This window comes from Mauremys mutica, chromosome 5, assembly GCF_020497125.1.
Source record: "Mauremys mutica isolate MM-2020 ecotype Southern chromosome 5, ASM2049712v1, whole genome shotgun sequence".
Lineage (NCBI taxonomy): Eukaryota > Metazoa > Chordata > Testudines > Geoemydidae > Mauremys > Mauremys mutica.
Window position 1 is genome coordinate 124,242,895 of NC_059076.1, and position 20,340 is coordinate 124,263,234.

Genomic DNA, 20,340 nt, shown 5'->3' on the forward strand with positions numbered 1-20,340 from the left:
ACATTTTTAAGGGCATGAGAGTAAACTATCCCACTGCGTAGGAAAGATGGGAAGTATGGCAAGAGACCACCCTGGCTTAACCAGGAGACTTTCAATGATCTAAAACTCAAAAAAGAGTCCTACAAAAAGTGGAAACTCAGTCAAATTACAAAGGATGAATATAAACAAATAACACAAGTATATAGGGACAAAATTAGAAAGGTCAAGGCACAAAACAAGATCAAACTAGCTAGGGACATAAAGGGTTACCAGAAAACATTCTACAAATACATTAGCAGTAAGGGGAAGACCAAAGACAGAGTAGGCCTGTTACTCAATGAGGGGGAAAAGACAATAGCAGAAAATGTGGAAATGGCAGAGGTGCTTAATGACTTCTTTGTTTCGGTTATCACCAAGAAGGTTGGTGGCGATTGGACATCTAACATAGTGAATGTCAGTGAAAATGAGGTAGGATCAGAGCCTAAAATAAGAAAAGAACAAGTTAAAAATTACTTAGAAAAGTTAGATGTCTTCAAATCATCAGGGCCTGATGAAATGCATCCTAGAATACTCAAGGAGCTGACTGAGGAGATATCTGAGCCATTAGCAATTATCTTTGAAAAGTCATGGAAGATGGGAGAGATTCCAGAAGACTAGAAAAGGGCAAATATATTGCTCATTTGTAAAAAGGGAAATAAGGACAACCTGAGGAATTACAGACCAGTCAGCTTAACTTTTCTACCTGGAAAGATAATGGAACAAATAATTAAGAAATCAATTTGCAAACACCTAGAAGATAATGAGGTGATAAGTAACAGTCAGCATGGATTTGTCAAGAACAAATCATGTCAAACCAGCATGATAGCTTTCTTTGACAGAGTAACAAGTCTTGTGGATGAGGGGAAAGGTAGATGTGGTATACCTTGACTTTAGTAAGGCTTTTTGATACTGTCTTGCATGACCTGCTCATAAATAAACTAGGGAAATACAACCTAGATGGAGCTACTATAAGGTGGGTGCATAACTGGTTGGAAAATCATTCCCAGAGCGTAGTTATCTGTGGTTCACAGTCATGCTGGAAAGGCATAACAAGTGGGATACTGCAGGGATCAGTTCTCGTCTGGTTCTGTTCAATATCTTCATCCATGATTTAGATAATGGCATAGAGAGTACACTTATAAACTTTGTGGACAATACCAAGCTGGGAGGGGTTGCAAGTGCTTTGGCGGATAGGATTAAAATTCAAAACTATCTGGAGAAATGGTCTGAAGTAAATAGGCTGAAATTCAAGAAGGACAAATGCAAAGTACTCCACTTAGGAAGGAACAATCAGTTGCACACATACAAAATGGAAAGTGACTGCCTTCTAAGGAGTACAGTTGAAAGGGATCTAGGGATCAGAATGGATCACAAGCTAAATATGAGTCAACAGTGTTACACTGTTGCAAAAAAAAAAAAAAAGCAAACATCATTCTGGGATGTATTAGCAGGAGTATTGTAAGCAAGACACAAGAAGTAATTCTTTCGCTCTACTTTGCGCTGATGAGGCCTCAACTGGAGTATTGTGTCCAGTTCTGGGCACCACATTTCAGAAAAGATGTGGACGAATTGGAGAAAGTCCAGAGAAGAGCAACAAAAATGATTAAAGGTCTAGAAACATGACCTATGAGGGAAGATTGAAAAAATGGGGTTTGTTTAGTCTGGAGAAGACTGAGATGGGGCATAACAGTTTTCAAGTACATAAAAGGTTGTTATAAGGAGGAGAGAGAAAAATTGTTGTTCTTAACCTCCTGAGGATAAGACAAGAAGCAATGGACTTAAATTGCACTAAGGGCGCTTTAGGTAAGACATTAGTAAAAACTTCCGAACTGTCAGGGTGGTTAAGTACTGGAATAAAATGCCTAGGGAGGTTGTGGAATCTCCATCATTGGGGATTTTTAAGAGCAGGTTGGACAAACACCTGTCAGGCATGGTCTAGATCAGTGGTCCCTAACTTTTTTGGCTGGCGGGCACCAGCCGAAGGACCACTGCGGCGGCGGAGCACCTGCCGAAATGCCGCCGAATTTTGGCAGCATTTCGGCGGCGACACCTCTCAATGACGCCGCTTGCCATCAACAAGTGGCGTCAGCGAGAGGCGTCGCCGCCGAAATTCGGGAGCGACGCCTCTTGATGACGCCACTTGTTGACGGCAAGCGGCATCAGTGAGAGGCGTCCCCGCTGAAATTTGGCGACATTTCGGCGGGTGCTCTCTCGGGGGCCAGGCGCCCGTGAGTACCGTGTTGGGGACCACTGGTCTAGATAATACTTAGTCCTGTCTTGAGTGCAGGGGACTGGACTAGATGACCTCTTGAGGTCCCTTCCAGTTCTGTGATTCTATGATTGTGATCCTCTAGCCCAGTGATTCTCAACCTGCAGCCCATGGGCTGCTTGTGGTCCAGTCAGCACACAGCTGCAGCCCATGTGACTTCCTCAGAGCCAGACAGGTAGTATATATATTGTGTGGATGCAGCCCACATAACACAGAGAGAGCTACATATCTGGCTCACAATGGTAAATAGGTTGAGATCTAGTGTGACCTCCTGCACATTGCAGGCCACAGAACCTCGCCCACCCACTCCTGTAATAGACCTCTAACTTCTGGCTGAGTTACTGAAGTCCTCAAATCATGATCTAAAGACTTCAGCCTAACCATAAACAGGCCACATTGCACATATTTCACAGGGAAGGATTGGATAGGTATTACTTATTTTTATCAGTTCTGGGGTTGGAATACAAAAAACCCAAATGCTAATGGACTATGGAATGAGATCACCTGCCCCATGTGCTTGTGAATCCCTTGTCTGTGTCAGAAGACTCCCCCCCATTTAATATATTGATAGGGATGCAATAGTTTGCAGTGCCCCAAATTCCTCTTAGTTATGTGCCCCAGGACACATGGTACTTAAGTGCAGTACCTTCCCTCCCTTCCCAACTCCCCAAAAATGTACCTTCACAGTGGGGCATTGTTATCATGTTGCCAGGGAGTAAGGGCTAGGTGAGAAGTAAGGAAATCAGTCTTGCCAAGTCACCTGCTTTGATCAAGTGACCCCTTTTCTACCAGAGGCATACTCTAGACCCAGGTGATCTCACCTCTAGCCACTTTTCCCCTAGCCTGACTAAATAAATCTGCTCTTGAAAGATGACTCTGACCCAGTGTATCCCAGCTGAATTGTACATTCTGCAGTATAGAATATAGGATAGTCCAAATCCCTTGCAACATCACATGCTTCAGAATTTGTGGGGGCTGTTGTATTCTAAACCTTAGTGTCTGACTCCTGGGCAAATTCCCATTTGGGTACCTATGTTTAGTGCACTGTTTTCTTGACACACTTAAATTCAGAGAGCACCGTATATTGAGGCAAGGTGTTTTTTTTTGGGTGGGGGGTGAGGGGAAGAGTTGCCTCCCCACATCTGCTTGTCCACCTCCTCTTCCTGTAATGTTTCTTCCTCACTGTGTGCAGGGCATCAGGCTGAGGTGCACCTCTCCCCTCCTTATAGTATGCTCCCCTGATGCCACCTTGACACCTAATTATCATCCACCTGGCTGCCCGAATCCTTCATACTTCTGAGGCTAATAAGTAAATGGGTTGGGAGGAATGTGGAAAAATAGTGTGGTTATAATGCAGGGAGGTAGGAAAGAGTAAGTTTTGAGGGAGAGGTTATGATAGGAAACAGTGGGGCAGGGGTGAGGTGGAGGTGGGAGAGGTTCCATGTTCTGTCTGTCATTTTGGAGATATAGGTCCACATTAGGATGTTGAGAGAGATGCTTTTCACTTCAGGATTTAAACCTACCTTTCCACTCTGGCTTCAGTTATAGTGGAAGGTGAATATGATAGTCTAAACATAGTCCTTGGCAAATATAGTTCTAATATAAAAGTGTCATAACCTGGCATGTTTGGCAGTCCCTGCTCAAGATGCAGATCAGAGAGCTTCATTGTGTCTCGCTTCAGTCAGTGCTGCAAGTACTTTGCATCCGCAAGCACCGGATTCACAATTAACATATAATTTCAGAAAGTTATTTTAGTGGGGTCATTTTTATGTATTTAATGTCATGTTTTATTATCAAAACCCTAGTACTGTTGTCAGAGCTCAGCTATGAAAAATACCATGGTCCTGTCTCTTGTATTATTTTTCAACAGGAATGTCCATTTCAAATTACTTTGACGAGCTCAGCCACAGTAAAAGCTTAGACCATAATGAATTGTTATCTTTAGACTCTTGGCACTGTCGTGAGTTTACATTATTTGTGTATGTTAAAAACATTTAAGGTCAATATGAACAATAAATTCATGACAAAAATAGAGGAACATCTCTGAAGAAGGAAAATATTTTGTCAGGAGCACATCTTTTATGTTCTGTGTAAAGCCCAATAAGGGCCCAGACTTTTGTCACCTAGTGAAAATATTCTGTATAGGTTTACAAGCAAAAACCCATTAATGCAACTCAAAAGCATAATCTGTTTGCTTTTCAAAAGCAGAAAGAATAAACTGTAGCAGTTGAGAGTAAAATTATTCTTGAAGCAGAATATGCTACCTTTAGCTTCCCAAAGATAATGTGTTAAACTGAGAAACTTTTTTGTGCTTTCATTTCAGCATGAACTGGAAAGATGTTTATAGACCATGACATCAGAACTCAAAGTGTAGTGACCTAGCTAAAGTAAAAAACATGGCATTTAAAGAGACTAAAAGAAGAAAATGTCTTTGAACATCTCCTTGCTTGAATGTTTGTAATGTTTAGTGTACTTGAGTCTTAAAACTGACCTCAAGGGAGAATAAAGTCAGAGACACTTTTAACACCTCGTTAGTGTTTAGAATCTCAATCTGTTATATTTTCCTATACATGAACATGCATCTTTACACACTTATCTGCATCTGATGCTGATGGATACCAATGACAGCTTTTTAAAGAGAATATTCCAGTGCTTTCCATAAACATCAAAAATAAGTCTCTCTTCTCCCTGATCTTACCATTCCTTCCTACTTTACTTACTCTGAGGATATGTCTATGCTGCATGATTTTTGTGGTGGTGTGTAGAGTACATACACAGACAGCCCTGCCCAGGCACGGGTATAAATAACAGAGTAGACAATCAGGGACAGCTTAGGTGAGTAAAGGCATGCCTGAAGGTTGTAGATATGTACCCAAGCACATACCCTATACCAGCGGTCCCCAACGCGGTGCCCGCGGACGCCATGGTGTCCACTGGGGCATTTATGTGCGCCCACCTAGTGCCCAGCAGGTGAGAGAAGCCTGTGAGAGAACTCCAGGGCTGCAGGCTTCATTCTATGTTAAAGTAAGAATAATAAATAAAATATATTTGGACCAGCAGTTCAACAATGTTTAACTTTTTAAAAATAAATAAGATGAAAACTGTTTGATATTTATTTTGTAAAAACTCCTTAATTTTTCTTACAGGTAGATAAAAAAGAGCAAATTCACATGGTAAGGTGAAAGAGTAATAGCCGAATAATTCAATTAATACCTTTTACATGTAAAATTACCCTTTTTATATTATGGATTCATATATTATGTATATTAAATATGATGTTTTTCATATTATTTAATGTACAAATACAAAATAAACCTTGAAAAATTGTTGGCGCCCACCACACTCTTCTGAAAACATGAATGTGCTACTGGCCACAAAAAGGTTGGAGACCACTGCCCTATACAGTTATCTACTCACCCAAGCTGTGCCTCTCCATTTATACTTCTACTTTTAGTAATGCAGTGTCCTGCTGCCTACCCACTGCTAGAGCCTTTCCCCACCACGGGAAAAGACTCTGGTAGCTGGGAAAGGCTCTGGTAGGGGCCAAGACTTTTCCTACTGCCTTCCTGCTAGAACTTTTCTTTGCTGCCATGAAAGGACCCAGTAGAGGGCAGCTGCAGATGTCTTTCCCTGCTGCATTCCCCCTGCCAGAGCCTTTCACTGACTCGAGTAGCTATGCACTGCAGTGTGGATGCAGTCTGCTTTTCACTGTGATGTACAGCTACAGATACCCTACACGCTGGCACAAGTGGCCTGCAGTGCAGATGTAGCCAGAGTTCAGCTGCCTCTGGGCTACACTTGGCTCCTCTCTCCTGCCCAACAGTTTGTTACAGAGCGTCCAACCATTGTGCTACACACCTTCGCACTGGTGTTAATATCAGTTGTCTTAAATCCTACCTGAAAGTGCTCATTTTAGCTAGTTGACCTTATATCTAGCTGTCATATAGCTACCACCACCTTTTTCGCAAATACGAAATAAAATGAAGAAATATAAAATGAAACTCACCCTGTAGTGTCAGCTCTTGTCCTGTCCCTCCTCCAGGAATTGTGATCTGGATCATGGGTCACAGCGCCACTCAGGTTTGACCCAGCTGCCCCTCTGTCAGGATGATGATGGGGTGATTGGCCCAAATATGAGTGAGTGACGTTGTGACGTGACGTGAGGCACGGGGTTCAGTGCCACTCACTCAAATGTAGCTTGGCCACTCCTCTGTCGTTATGCTGGAGGGGAAGCTGAGCCATACCTGAGAGGTGCTGCTGGTGCAGGGAGCCAGGCAAAATGGATATGACAAAATAATATGCAATTCCCCAAAAATAAAACAAAATTTAAAAATCACGGGGGTTTGCCCATACCTACAGTTTATATTTTTATGAAAAGTGTGTATTATAGGAAACAATGAAGTGTTTTGATACCTGTTTGAAAGATGCTTCAATCAGGGTTGGATGCCTAACTCCTTTTAAGCACTCTAGAAAAATCCTTCATTTAGCCCATAAACTTCAACATCGATTATGCTGTACCGATCTCTTTTTGTAGAAGACTGAGCCATTTGAAACTGTCAGTCTCCCCCCCACATTTCTAGTGTGAAATTAGAGCATATGATACACAAGCTTCAGTTTTCCATACTACTGTACTTCTAAATTTCACTCTGTATGCTTTCAGAGTGCATGCCTTTGGGGAATGCTTGAACAGATTTAGTTATTTAAGAGATTAAAAAAAAATTGGTATAGTACCTCTGCAAAGGTTAATTGAAAACGACTGGCAACTTGTTTTCTAGCAAATATTGAATTTTAAAGAGGCAGAAGCCCTATGCATTTTTCTTCAGTAAAATGTATAATTTTCACTTGTCTGCTTGGAAAGTCACATTGGTATCAAACTGAGCAACCAATACAAACCTGCCCAGAACAACTTCACAGCAGCAATGTGTTAAGAACTAGGGTGACCAGATAGCAAGTGTGGAAAAACCAGGTCGCGGGTGGGGGGCAATAGGTGCCTATATAAGAGAGAGCTCCAAATAACAGGACAGTCCCTATAAAATCAGGACATCTGGTCACCTTAGTTAGAACTCTGCTCTTCATGCTCCAAAACACAGGCAAATAGTGTCTGAGCTAAAGGAGACATCCAGTTGGACAGTGATGCATACAGTCATGCATCCGACGAAGTGGGTATTCACCCACGAAAGCTCATGCTCCAATACGTCTGTTAGTCTATAAGGTGCCACAGAACTCGTTGCCGCTTTTACAGATCCAGACTAACACGGCTACCCCTCTGATGCATACACAAACTCATTCAAACATAAAGATTGAAAAGTCTTTTGGACCCAGCTAGATAGAACTTGCTATTTGTAAGATCATTATTGGTAGACTAGCAGAAGTATTTGTTTTCTGACTGTTTAGGGGGGCTGGTTTAGAAATGGATTATTTTCCTTCTTTCTAATAAAGCAGTTTTCTTTGCCTTTGGTTTTTTTTCTGTTGAACGTCAGACACTATGATGATGAAGCCGTGTAAGAAATTAGTTACTCTGTGTGTGTGTGTGTGTGTGTGTTTGTGTTTTGTTTGTGTTTTGTTTGTATTCTGTTTAATCAAAAGATGTAGAAGTATAACCAGAGGTCGAAAATATTAATTTTTTTTTCAGAATTTCATAAAATTTCTATAACATTAATATGTCATTGTCAACTTAGTCTCTTACCTTTTTTTAATGATTTAAAAACCAGTAGCCTTGGGGGATGTGAAATATGGGCCTATTTAGTTTCAGAAGATCTATAGATTGTTAGAATTTTCATTTGTGCTTGGAGAGCTTCTCTTCCCCCCCCCCCACCCCCAACTGGCAAAGTTCCAATTTGCTGTTGGAAACTGAGAACCTGTATAGTTAGATTCAAACCTGGATAAATCTCTTTGATCAGGTTTGTTCATCACTTAAAAGGATGTGGATATGTGAAGTGCTAGATGCTTTAAAACAGTGACTCATGTCATGCATCATTAGTACAGGAAAGAGCCATTTATATAACATTGGCTCTAGATCTCAGTTAAAAATTTCAGACAGGCTCCTTTTGAGATACTTCTGGAAGTTTTGACTGATAAATATTATCATGAACTTTAATAAGTAGTTTTACCAGACAAAGGATTGGGATTTAATATATTTATTCAGTGTGCTCGTAGTTCTGACTTCATGAAACATCAATTTATTTATAAATATGTTTTGAGATGATTCAGAAGTACAATATTCAGTAAGATTCACTGTCATAATTTTATTTAGTGTCTGTACCTTACCATGACAGGCACTGAGAATGCATTTTACTAAGCATTTTTATATATAGGTGCAAATCCATTAAACCTCATTAAAATTAAGTGTTTTAGGCAAAAAGTATGCTGAGAATAGGAAAAGGAGATGAGAGTTAAAATAAATACTCTGAGTAAATCAAAAAGTCCTGAAAATAAGTAGTTGTAGTAGGATGTGTGCAGTAAAGGCACAGGAAAACTTTTTGTGTGTGTGTGTGCAGGTTTAACCAAGTGTGATAGGAATGAGGCCAGAGTTCCAGTCTTTGCCAACATCCATAGGAAGACCTTTTTCTTGATACAGCAGTTGTATATCCTCATGTATGGTTTTATTGTCCTTTTTTGATGGACAGTTTGTAGTTAACACAGTAATTGTGTTGTTACAATAACTTTGTAGATCTTCTTGTTTTGATTCTGGTTTTGACTGCCATAGCACAATTGGTTTTGAAATTGATTTGTGTAAATCTTGGCATGGTCCTTGATGCTGTTGGAAGAACCAAGGGAAAACCGTTTTTTGAGGAGCACCTTGAACCAGTCACAGTGCCTAGTCTACTTCAGAATCTACAGTGCCACTGAGCTAAGTAGCTAAGCAAATCTGAGCTTGATTGTCATTTTCAGCATTAGTATCAGCACTACTCTTTACCTTCTGTTTCTCTGTGCATGCCTCAAATGCTGAAGTTGTCTGTTTCAACCATATCTCTCTTCAGCAGGATTGGTCTTGTGTGATAGGACCTATTTGTTAGGTTGCTTAGCTAGGATCTGAAAATAGACATGTTTTTTAGAATTTCATAATTTCTACATGTGAGATCTAAGTTGTAAAGTTGATGTGTGAAACCTGCCATTTGAATGGGGTATAAGAGCAGAAAAGAAAATTTAGCTCCTTTCTTAGTCAATTTGTATTAGTTAGTTATATTGTGTGAATCAGATTTGCGAAAGGCATCTTTATCTTTTATTTACCTCTTCTATAATGTTTTTCATCTGTAGATCTCAGAGCACTTTACAAAGAGGTAAATACAACTGTCCCAATTTTAAGAATAGAAAAAACTGATGCTGAAAGGTGAAGTGACTTGTCAAAGACCCCAAAGCAGGTCAGTTAACCAGGGACTAGAACTCAGGTCTCCTGACTCAGTCTTGCTCTCTTCACTGTTTGCCATGGAGGAGGGATAGCTCAGTGGTTTGAGCATTGGCCTGCTAAACCCAGGGTTGTGAGTTCAATCCTTGAGGAGGCCACTTAGGGATCTGGGGCAAAAATTGTTCCTGCTAGTGAAGGCAGGGGGCTGGACTCGATGACCTTTCGAGGTCCCTTCCAGTTCTAGGAGATGGGTATATCTCCAATTATTACCTATTACCTATTACTGTTCAGAGTTCACTCAGTACTTTGCGGTCCATGAAACAATTGATGGGAAAAGGCTTACTCCATGGCAGCGGTTCTCAGCTGGGGGTTATCAACCCACAGCTTGTCTGGCTCCTTTCCTGCTGCTGGTTATTAACATGCCAGATTTCAACTCTCTACCCTGAGAATGATTGGTACTAGAATGGTTTCTTTAATTTTAAATTGCAAAAATTACTTTATAATGAGGAATAGCTAGTTTCTCCCCCATACTAAAGTATGGCTGAAGCATTTTTGTTCAAACTTGTCAAAAAAAAAAAGATATATGGGCAGAAACCAAGGTTGGAAAATACCTGGTTGAAATTAGTTTTGGAAAGTTATTAGGAATTGACAAGCATTAGGGTTAAAATAGATTTAAGTTGTGATCCAACCTGTGTTTCTTTCCTTCATATTTGCCTACCACAAGGAAGAACAGCTACGGTGTCAAATAACAATTGAGATCCATATGGGTTGTTGTGATGCCTTGGGTCTACACTGGTGCTCTATTCAATTGTGTATGGAGTTAAGACTTTGGAGGGTACATCCCATTATTTATAGTGCCAAAGTAAACTGACTCACTCTATGAATGTATCAGAGGGGTAGCCGTGTTAGTCTGGATCTGTAAAAGCAGCAAAGAGTCCTGTGGCACCTTATAGACTAACGGACGTATTGGAGCATGAGCTTTCGTGGGTGAATACCCACTTCGTCGGATATTCACCCACGAAAGCTCATGCTCCAATACGTCCATTAGTCTATAAGGTGCTACAGGACTCTTTGCTACTCTATGAATGGGTTTCACATGGTGGTGTGGGCTGAAATCCTGGGTGTTGTAAACCTGGCAATTCAGTGAATTAAACAAGTTCCCGGTTGATATACTCCAGATCTGTCTGCAGCCTTTGTTCCAACTGGTGGCAAGGCATAAACCTAACTTGTAGTGATGATCAGTGCCAAATGTTGACACTAGTGTAGTTTTCAGTTAGGCAAGAGGAGGAAGAAGATGATTCACATTTCCCCCATGTTAAGTATCCTCACAACTTTTTGTCAAACTGTCTTAAATGGGCTATCTTGATTATCGCTACAAAAGTTTTTCTCCTGCTGACAACAGTTCATCTTAATTAGCCTCTTAGAGTTGGTTGAGCAACTCCCACCTTTTCATGTTCTCTGTATGTGTGTGTATATATATATATATATATATATATATATATATATATATATATATAGTTATATATAGTTATATATATATCTCCTCACTATATATATATATATATATATATATATATATATATATATATATATATATATATATACATCTCCTCACTATAGGTTCCATTCTATGCATCTGATGAAGTGGGCTGTAGCCCATGAAAGCTTATGCTCAAATAAATTTGTTAGTCTCTAAGGTGCCACAAGTACTCCTGTTCTTTCTTTCTTTTTTTTTTTTAATTAGTTTGCCACAGTCCATGCCCTGTCCGGCGGTTGCTTGGCCCGTTGACTCAGTCACTCGTCTGCGGCCTCTCTCTTGCTAGTTAGGAGCTGCAGCACTTCTCCTTCATGGTGTAGTCCTCTGGCCAAGTCAGAATCATCGTCCCCTTCTGGGGTCTCATCAGGAATCTCTCTCCACACAGTCTCAGGCAGTCTCCATATCCACCGTGCAGACTGTGTCACTCCTGCAGAGGCTTGCAGGGGAGCCCCGACCTTCCCTCTACACCAGGTTCCAATCCACGGGCCCTGGAACAGCAATTCAGGTCTGTTCTCTCAGCCCTTACTGTGCCTTCCCTAGACTGCTGTCTACACTCCTATTACAGGCTCCTACTTTCCCCTTCATATCGGGGAGTACGACTGCAGCCGTCTTCTCTTCTGTGTTGCCAGCGCAGTGGCTTTGTAAAAGCCCCGCCTTCATCCACAATTAAGCCTCATTGCATCTTAGCTCCCCTTCAGGTGCGGTGTATGGCTAATTGGCCTTTCTTGCCTATATTAATCCCTCCAGAGCTAAGGAGGGGTAAAAGCCCCATCACACAGGCTTAGGGACTTTATGGATTTGCTTGTAGTGGGCATTCCTTGTATAATGGGAAGCATGGTAAAAAACCACCTGGGAAGTGGGGGAAAATAGGTGATTTAGGTTGGCATTGCTGGTGAAGCAGAGGTAGAAGTGGTTACCCAGTAAGATGTGAAGGGCCTAAAGCTTCCATTTGATGCAGCAGAGAAGTGAGAGTCAGTGGAGCAACTTGGTAGGAGTGTGTGATGTCTTCTTGACACATTGTTCTGACCATCTCAGTGAGTAGTGTTTTAAATGGACCTGATGCAATGGCTAGAGAGGAGGAAGCGACAGCAGTGAAGATGGAAGGTGTAAAGGACTTGATGAGAGCATGGTAATGTAGACAGGGTAACAAGGCAAGATTTTTTTGGGAAGTTTTATGAGGAAGAAACAACAAAATTTGGAAATTTCCTGGATATTTGGGGCAAAAGAGAGAGGAGTCAAATACCTAAATTACAGTTCTGAGTATTATCGACAGTGATGGAGAAAGCAGGTAGTGAGGTAGGTATAGGAGGGAAGTCAAGGAGTTCAGTTTTGGCCAGGCTAAATTTTAATTTGGCATTGAGACATCCAGGAGTTGAGGCAGGCCAAGATGCACAATTAGTGGATGGTGGGCGAGGAGCCTGAGTTAACTGTTTAGTGGAACATTAGTATTTACAGTCAAATGGAGTTTTGAGGAGGGAGTTGGGGTAAAGCAGAGGGGAAAGGGGTTAGGATGAGAGAGATCAAAGCATGCATGAACTTGAAGGGACAGAATGAGAGCTAGAGCTTACACAGAGGTGAGGGAGCAAGATGTGGCATGAAGCAGATGGAGATAGAGACACTGGGCAGGTTTGTGAGGGAGTGGTACAGAAAACAGCAGGATGAGTTAAGATTAGGTAATAATTGGAGATATACCAATCTCCTAGAGCTGGAAGGGACCTTGAAAGGTCATCGAGTCCAGCCCCCTGCCTTCACTAGCAGGACCAATTTTTGCTCCAGATCCCTAAGTGGCCCCCTCAAGGATTGAACGCACAACCCTGGAGAATGTGGAAGTAAGAGAGAGTTGTGGGGAAATGGGAATGTGAGGGAGAGAGGAGGGAAAAGAATTGGTAGGAGCAGAAAAGGGAGGATTGTCACAAAGGTGCTGGAGATAATGAATGTCGGATGGAAGATGGAGGAGGAGAGAGTGAGGCAGAAAAGAGATGTGGCAAACATAGTGCAGAAAATAGTGCCGAGTTAGTGGTGGGCTGGCAAAATATCTAGTTAGCACATTATCAATGAATCAGTTTGTCATTTGGTAAAACAAGGCAATAAAACAATTGTACAGATGCTCCGTCAGAAGACTAACAACGTAACGAGTTAATGGGGAAAGTCCAACAAACTGAAGCAGAAAGCTGGTTTGGTCCAGGGGAGAGATTGTTGCTTGGTATCAGTTAAACTGTGATCACTATGACAACAAAAGTATAGAAGTTCAACAAGTGTAACCAAAGAGTGGGCCTGTGGCTGCGAACACTACTTGGCTCCCAAAGTCTCATCTTCCCCACTACTGGTGTTTCTGGCTTGTGACTAGCTGGGCAGGGAAATAGTGGTTAGCTGGACATAGGAAGTCTGTGCATGTGTGCACGTTGGGGGGGAGCAGGGAAGGCAGGAGAAAGGAGGAGGAGACAGACACTTGAATTAAGAAGCACCGTTAGCATTGCCTTTTTTTGAGTATCTCGGTTGCCCCAAAATGTAAAAGCTACACTTGTACAGGGTTGATCGTCAAGAAGCTTCCTCAAACCTCTTCTCAATGGACTTACTTTTTTTTTCTTGTGCACTTTATTGCCATCAATCACTGGAACATTGTATACCAATAACTGCCAGTGCCACTGGAGAACTGGTCCATAATAACTTATTTTTTAAATGGCACTGCTAGCAGCATGTCCGTAGTTACAGATGAGGTGGTATTTCTGTTTATAAAGCCTTGTGTGGAGGAATTTAATATCTCAGCTATTTCAAATTGCTTTGGGCTGAAGCTTGGATATATAAAATAACTTGTTAGCCATGCAATATATTTCCAAGGTGTTTTTGAATATTTATTTATTTTAGTTGAAGAAAAACAAACATAATTATAATCTGCAAATATTATTTTTAAACTATAATTTTGCTTGTGATTGTTTATAAATGGTACTAATGTGCTCTATTTTTGTGAAAGAAAAGGATGCCTTCATTTTCAGTGTGAGAACAAGTCACTGGGTATGGTTGTTCCTTCCTGTAAAGTCTTTACAAGGACATTAATTTCTATTTTCTGTTTGAATAGGGTTGAATACTACTATTGTGATTCAAGATGTTTCACTGGCATTGACATACCATGTGTAGTTCCGATGACAGTAGAGCTGCAAAACAATTTAGTGCAGGTGCATGAAGATCACTGGGGAAAATTCATTGTGTCAATATGTGATAAATATGTGGAATGATACAAACATTGTCTATATTTTTACTGTAGCATTTCAAGAATACATTATTTTGTGTCATGGGGAAAAAGAAGTAACTTCTTCTAACAAAGCAGTGTAACCATTTTATAAAGGTTATGTGATATGTTTGGGACTAGGCATTGCATAGAACTGTGCTGGAGCCAGAATTTCCATTTGTGGAAAATTTTGTGTTTCCAGAGATTTTTATTCTGAATTGGAACAACAAGTAAGAATTGCAAATTTTTCTGCTCCTTGGCTGGTTCCCTGGCCATTAAGCCAGCTGAACAATCAGGTAGGTCAGGGAAAGCTGGGCATTCCAGGGAGCCAGCTAGCCGGGTAGTAGGCCACTGGAAGCAAGACAGCCGCCAAGTAGGTTTGCCAACTCTGACTGAAGCTATTCCGGGAGATTCTCTTCTCCCCCTCCCCCCAACATGACATAATGTAATTTTCTTAAAATATCCTATTAAAATCTCTCGGATTGCTTTTGGTAATCACTGGGAGATCGATGCCAATTCTGGGAGACTCCAGGCCAAACCTGGAGGGTTGGCAACCCTACCGCCAAGCGGGATATCAGGAAACCAGGCAGGCAAATTTTGACAGAATTGACATGTTCCTGTGAAATGTTTCAGTTCTGTTGAATCAGCATTTACTGACAGAAAACTGTTTTGTTGGAAAACTTTCAACCAGCTCTAGCACTGAATCTGAATGTGAAGTAGCAGGGGAATGACAGTTTTCCCTTCAGGCACATTGGTATTGTGTTTAGTGCTGGTTCCCAAATTGTCCTCTGAGACTAAAGGCTTTTTGGAAAGTGTTGTCTGCAAAGTGTGTGTTTCTTGTCTCTCAAGTTTTCTTACATGTACCAAGATTCCAATTCATGCACATCCCTCTTCCTTCCAGTTTACTGTATCACCCTCCAATTTCCTGTGTATTCTCCTCCCCCTCCCTCACTTTCTCTACTACTGCCCTCCATATTCATTCTGCATTTCTCACTTGCTCCTCTGCATTGTGTTCACTGCCAACACTGTCTGTGAAATTGATTGGAATCCTGCTATCTCAAGTATCAGTGTGCAGCTCTTCAGAGGGATTTTGGTAATTCTTACTCTGCAGCTGGTTTCCATGGCATGGAGCAGCAAGAAAAAATAATGCTGGAACCAATGCTAAAGTTGATGGGAGAACACATATAGTGTGGTGCAAAGACGAGTTGGCAAAGACCTGTGGGGAAGAGAGAAATGGAACACAGGAGGGGGAGAGAATTCTTCAGTAAGCTGTGTATCGTCTCAGGCCACCAATCAGATCTAGTAAGGGTTGGGGATTTTTTGTTTTGTTTTACCTTTGAAGTGAAAGCTAGCTGCAATGAATGCTTTTACTTTTTATTTATGGAATGTACCCAAGTACAAAGATCAGGGAGCCTATAGTGTTTAATAATGGACTACTTTTCATGGCCAAAATCAAAGAGAAAGGACATAATCACAACTATGTAGAACCCACTCCAATACCACCCAGGCAAAAACTCAAGAAAATTGAGGGGCCTTTTACTGTTTTCCAAACACTTGAGCTGTTTTAGACCCACAGGGAAAGCAAATTAGAGTTCAGTTTCCTCCAGTGAGTATGCCCTGCCACCATGCATTTATATCTAAGGACTTAGCTTCAGCACCTCAGCTGACCTCACTGCTGCAGCACTATATGAGAAGAGAAGCAGTCTCTAATAGTGAGGGTTTGAGATGATATTGGACTTAATAAATTAATGTCAATTCCTTGAATTGCACCATGACATAAATAAGAAGCCATTGGAGAACTAATTAATGTGATTCCTTTAGGTAACACTACCAGTGCATGCTGATGCATTTTGGAACAGTTGAAGCTTCTGAGTGGTTTCCATCAACTGCATAATCAACTTGCTTCAATCCTCTTTGATCCTTATATGAGAGCCTGACAGTGGAAAAAAGCCTGGTATGGAAATATTCTGAGTGAAGGTTGTACACGTTGCTTTCTGTTTTCTCTTGATTTTTAGTCTTGAATATTTTGGCAGCACTGTGACTCATAAAGCAGGAAAAGGAAAACATGGCCAAAATAGCATGGCATCTAAATACTGCTGTTTTGGTTTGCTCAAGTAGAGAAAGATGTGGGACTTCTTACTCCTAGAAGCAGAATATTTTTTTTAAGTTATAGTTAATTCAAGGGATTTGGTTTAGGGGACCTTTCTTATGCAACAATATTAAAAAACACTTTACTTTGCTCAAAGCCAGCTCGTCTTTTTGTATAGATTGTACTTTTTGTTGAAGGGAATAACTCAGAGTTCTGTCTAGTCTTGGTACTGATAATTAAGGCTCTGTTTGTCATGGAGGTCATGGAAGTCATGGATTCTCACGCACCTCCCCCCCCCCAGCAGCAGGAGTTTGGGTGTGAGAGGCCTGGGGAGTGGGGTGCGGGGAGGTGCTTACTGGGAGGGCTCCCCAGAAGGGTGACAGGAACTCCCCTCCTCAGCTCCTAGCTCCATGTACTGCTGCTGCCCACAGGCACCGCCCCCGCAGCTCCAATTGGCCGCAGTTTGCAGCCAAAGGGAGCTGCAGAACCGAGGCTTGGGGCAGAGTGGAGGCAGCACGTGGAGCTAGGAGCTGGAGGTTGCTGCTTCCCAGGAGCCAAGTAGGGAACCTGCCAACACCTTCCCTCCCCCCCGAGCACCTGTGGTGCCCCCGGGCCATTCCCCCCTCAAGTACCCATGGGGCCCCCAAGGGCTGCCCCCCACAAGCTGCCCCCCACAAGTTTTAGTCAGGGGGTATATAGTAAAAGTCATGGACTGGTCATGGGCCGTGAATTTTTGTTTACTGCCCGTGACCTATCCATGACTTTTACTAAAAATACCCATGACTAAAACGTACCCTTAGTGGATGATGATTCCCTTCATTTCACTTCCTGAAGCATCTGTTTTTTCTTAGATTTCCCAAGTAATAAAACCAGGCCCATCGCTTTAGCTAATACAGTTCTTGTTTCTGTTTTCAATAGGCGTTACAAAGGCTACTAGGTTCCTCTTCCTGATCCTGTTACCCTTCCCTCTCACTCTTTTTCCCTATGCTGCTATACTCCCTGTTTCTTCCTGTTTCCATCCTCTCCTGCCCCTGCTGTCTTTTCCCATCTTCATACCATACGAGTTCCATTCAGCTTTCCCAGTCCAAAAAGATTTATAAATACAACCTCTAGAAACCATCAAGACACTAATATAACAAACCTAAGGAACCGTATGACCATACACTTGTCGCTTGGTAGTCCCCTTTTCCTACTATCCCTTTCATTGTTTGTTGCTTCCACTTGTTACAACTCCTGTAAACTCCCTTCATATAACACAAGAACCAGCATTCACCCAATTAAATTAATAGGCAACAGGTTTAAAACAAACAAAAGGAAGTACTGGTACTTCTCCACACAATGCACAGTCAACCTGTGGAATTCATTGGCAGGGAATGTTGTGAAGGCCAAAACTATAACTGTATTTAAAAAAAGTTAGACAAGTTCATGGAGGATAGGTCCATCAATGGCTATTAACCAAGATGGTCAGGGATGCAATCCCATGCTCTGGGTGTCCCTAAGCCTCTGACTGCCAGATGCTGGGACTGGACGTCAGAGGATGGATCACTTGATGATGGCCCTGTTCTGTTTATTTCCTTTGAAGCATCTGGCATTGGCCACCATTGGAAGACAGCATACTGGGCTAGAAGGACCATTGGTCTGACCCAGTATGGTCTTTCTTATTTTCTTACGTTCTTGTTATGTTCTTTAGAACAGGCTGTGTATATTTTTGCATGTCAGTGAAGCATCTCTCACATTTTTGGGTGCTATAAACTAACATTTCTAATTTCAGTGATTCTTTGGTTACAAGTACACCTCTACCCCGATATAACGCTGTCCTTGGGAGCCAAAAAATCTTACCGTGTTATTGGTGAAGCTGTGTTATATTGAACTTGCTTTGAACCATTGGAGTGCGCAGCCCTGCACCCCTGGAGCGCTGCTTTACTGCTTTATATCCGAATTCGTGTTATATCGGGTCGCAGGGTAGAAGTGTAATCAAATTATTAATCAGTACAATAATAAATGAGAATACATGACTGTGGACTAGAGAAAACATTTGATGTGTTGATTTGTGTGTGTTTTTTAATAAGCTTCAAAGAGTACAAGCTGTCTAGTACCATCTTATCTTGTTCTTTTACTTTTTTTTTTGGTTTAATGTAAAAAGTATTTCCACCTTTACTGTTTACAGCTTTTCAGGATTTTGTCTCTTTGCTTGCCCAGACCTTCACGGGGTGTTTGGCTTGCTGCCTGTTTTTCAGCAGATTGTCCTACTTGTACGGATGTTGTTGTTTCATGTCCCTCTGAGTATTTTCAAATCACTCAAGTGAGTTCTTCACACAGGGTTTATAAATCTCCATACAGGTTTTTGAAGGCTAATAATTTAAAGTGCACGGTTAGAAATTTAAAATGACACATGGCATATATTTGACAAAATGTCCAAGGAAGAAGAAATTCTGTTGAATGGCAGTTACAAAATGCTACTGGATAAACTAGATACAAACAAATACTAGTGAACCATGTATTTATGTAAGGGAATAAAACTAGAGCTTATCTAAGGTATAACGTCAGAGGAATATGTTGCTTTGGCATGCGATATTTTCATAATGCATAATTTTGAGTGTTCAAATAGCATGTAGGAATGATAAATACACAACTAATTGACAAGGTTTAGATTATATAATGGATCTAAAAATATGTTACAAAGAGAACACAGTCCATTTAAATCTGAAATTCTCTTGGTGTCATGAGTATTTACTTGGAATAATTTAAAATATGAATGAGAAGACTGATTGCCCTGTCAATTGTAAAAAGTTGACAGTGTTTAAGGTAATTAGAATTTTGAAATGTAAGCTGAAGGGCACATTGGTTCAGGAAGTTAATTTGATTTATACTGTTACACAACAGAGAGGGAGAAGGGCATATTTAGGACAGTAGTTAAAACTCTACTTGCTACAGAGTTGAGGCAAATTCCAAATAGATACAGTGCAATGTAAAGATGGATACCTAAGGCTTTGATATGAGATTGTGAATTGAAGATTGTTTGCCTATGTTCACTCTTTTCTTGACCTGAAAGTTGGTTTCTGATCCTGTAACTGTGTAAAAGTGACTTTTTTTATCCTGTGTGTGCTTACTGTTCCTAGATTACTAAAAATGCATTAGCTATGATTTCATGGGACTGCCAAAGCTATGCTCATCACAACTCTGGAAGTGGGACAAAGGTGGCATTCAGTGTTATCTGTTGCTGCCCAATCATGGGGCTGGCAGATAGCCCCCTTTTCCCAGGTGCTTCTGGCTCTCAGGGACTTCTATGGCTGCTAGGGATCAGGAAGATTATGTAGAAGCTCCTAGCTATACCTCTGTGCTGGAGCCAGGAATATGTGTGGCATAGGACCCACTACACCAGCCCTGTGTTGAGGTCAGTCCTCAGGTACCTGCTTAAAGTTGCAAAGCAGATGTAATAGGGAAATAAAGTTGGGCATTGTCTCTCTTAAAGATAGTTGAATTATCTGAATAATTTTATTTTATAAGTTAAGAACATGGTCAACTCAAATTTGGCTTAAAATTTAGGTTTTGTAAAATGAAGGTTTAAAGAAGCACAAACCAATATACATGTTCCTATGATTTTGTAATATTTCCATGGGAACAGCTTGTTTTATACAAACATTACCCCTCAGTATTTGCAACCAAACATCCCAACACTGAAAACAAAACTGATTACAATGAAAATTACTTCATCGATCCCCCATCTCCACCCAGATGGAAGAAATACAAAAAGTAGCCCCCCATGTTGTTTTGATTTTCAACTTATTTTATACTGTCACTACATATTAAGTTGTTTTTGGTTGGCCTAAAGATTTTTTTTATTTGAAAATGTGTA

At 41.1% G+C, this 20,340-nt stretch overlaps 1 protein-coding gene across 11 annotated transcripts in view; it reads left to right on the plus strand.

Moving 5' to 3' along the window:
* The window catches only part of ZFYVE28 (zinc finger FYVE-type containing 28), a 299,046-nt gene that overhangs the window by 52,959 nt on the left and 225,747 nt on the right, over window positions 1-20,340 (plus strand). Inside the window, exons 1-2 of one of the 11 annotated variants that reach the window (XM_045018914.1) lie at window positions 14,311-14,342; window positions 16,217-16,372. The exons of 8 other annotated variants lie outside the window; for them this stretch is intronic. The gene's annotated coding sequence lies outside the window, so the exon portion shown is untranslated. Of the gene's footprint in view, window positions 1-12,979; window positions 12,999-14,310; window positions 14,343-16,216; window positions 16,373-20,340 lie in introns of those variants that run through there. 2 more of the 11 variants (XM_045018915.1, XM_045018918.1) reach the window with 2 other exon arrangements.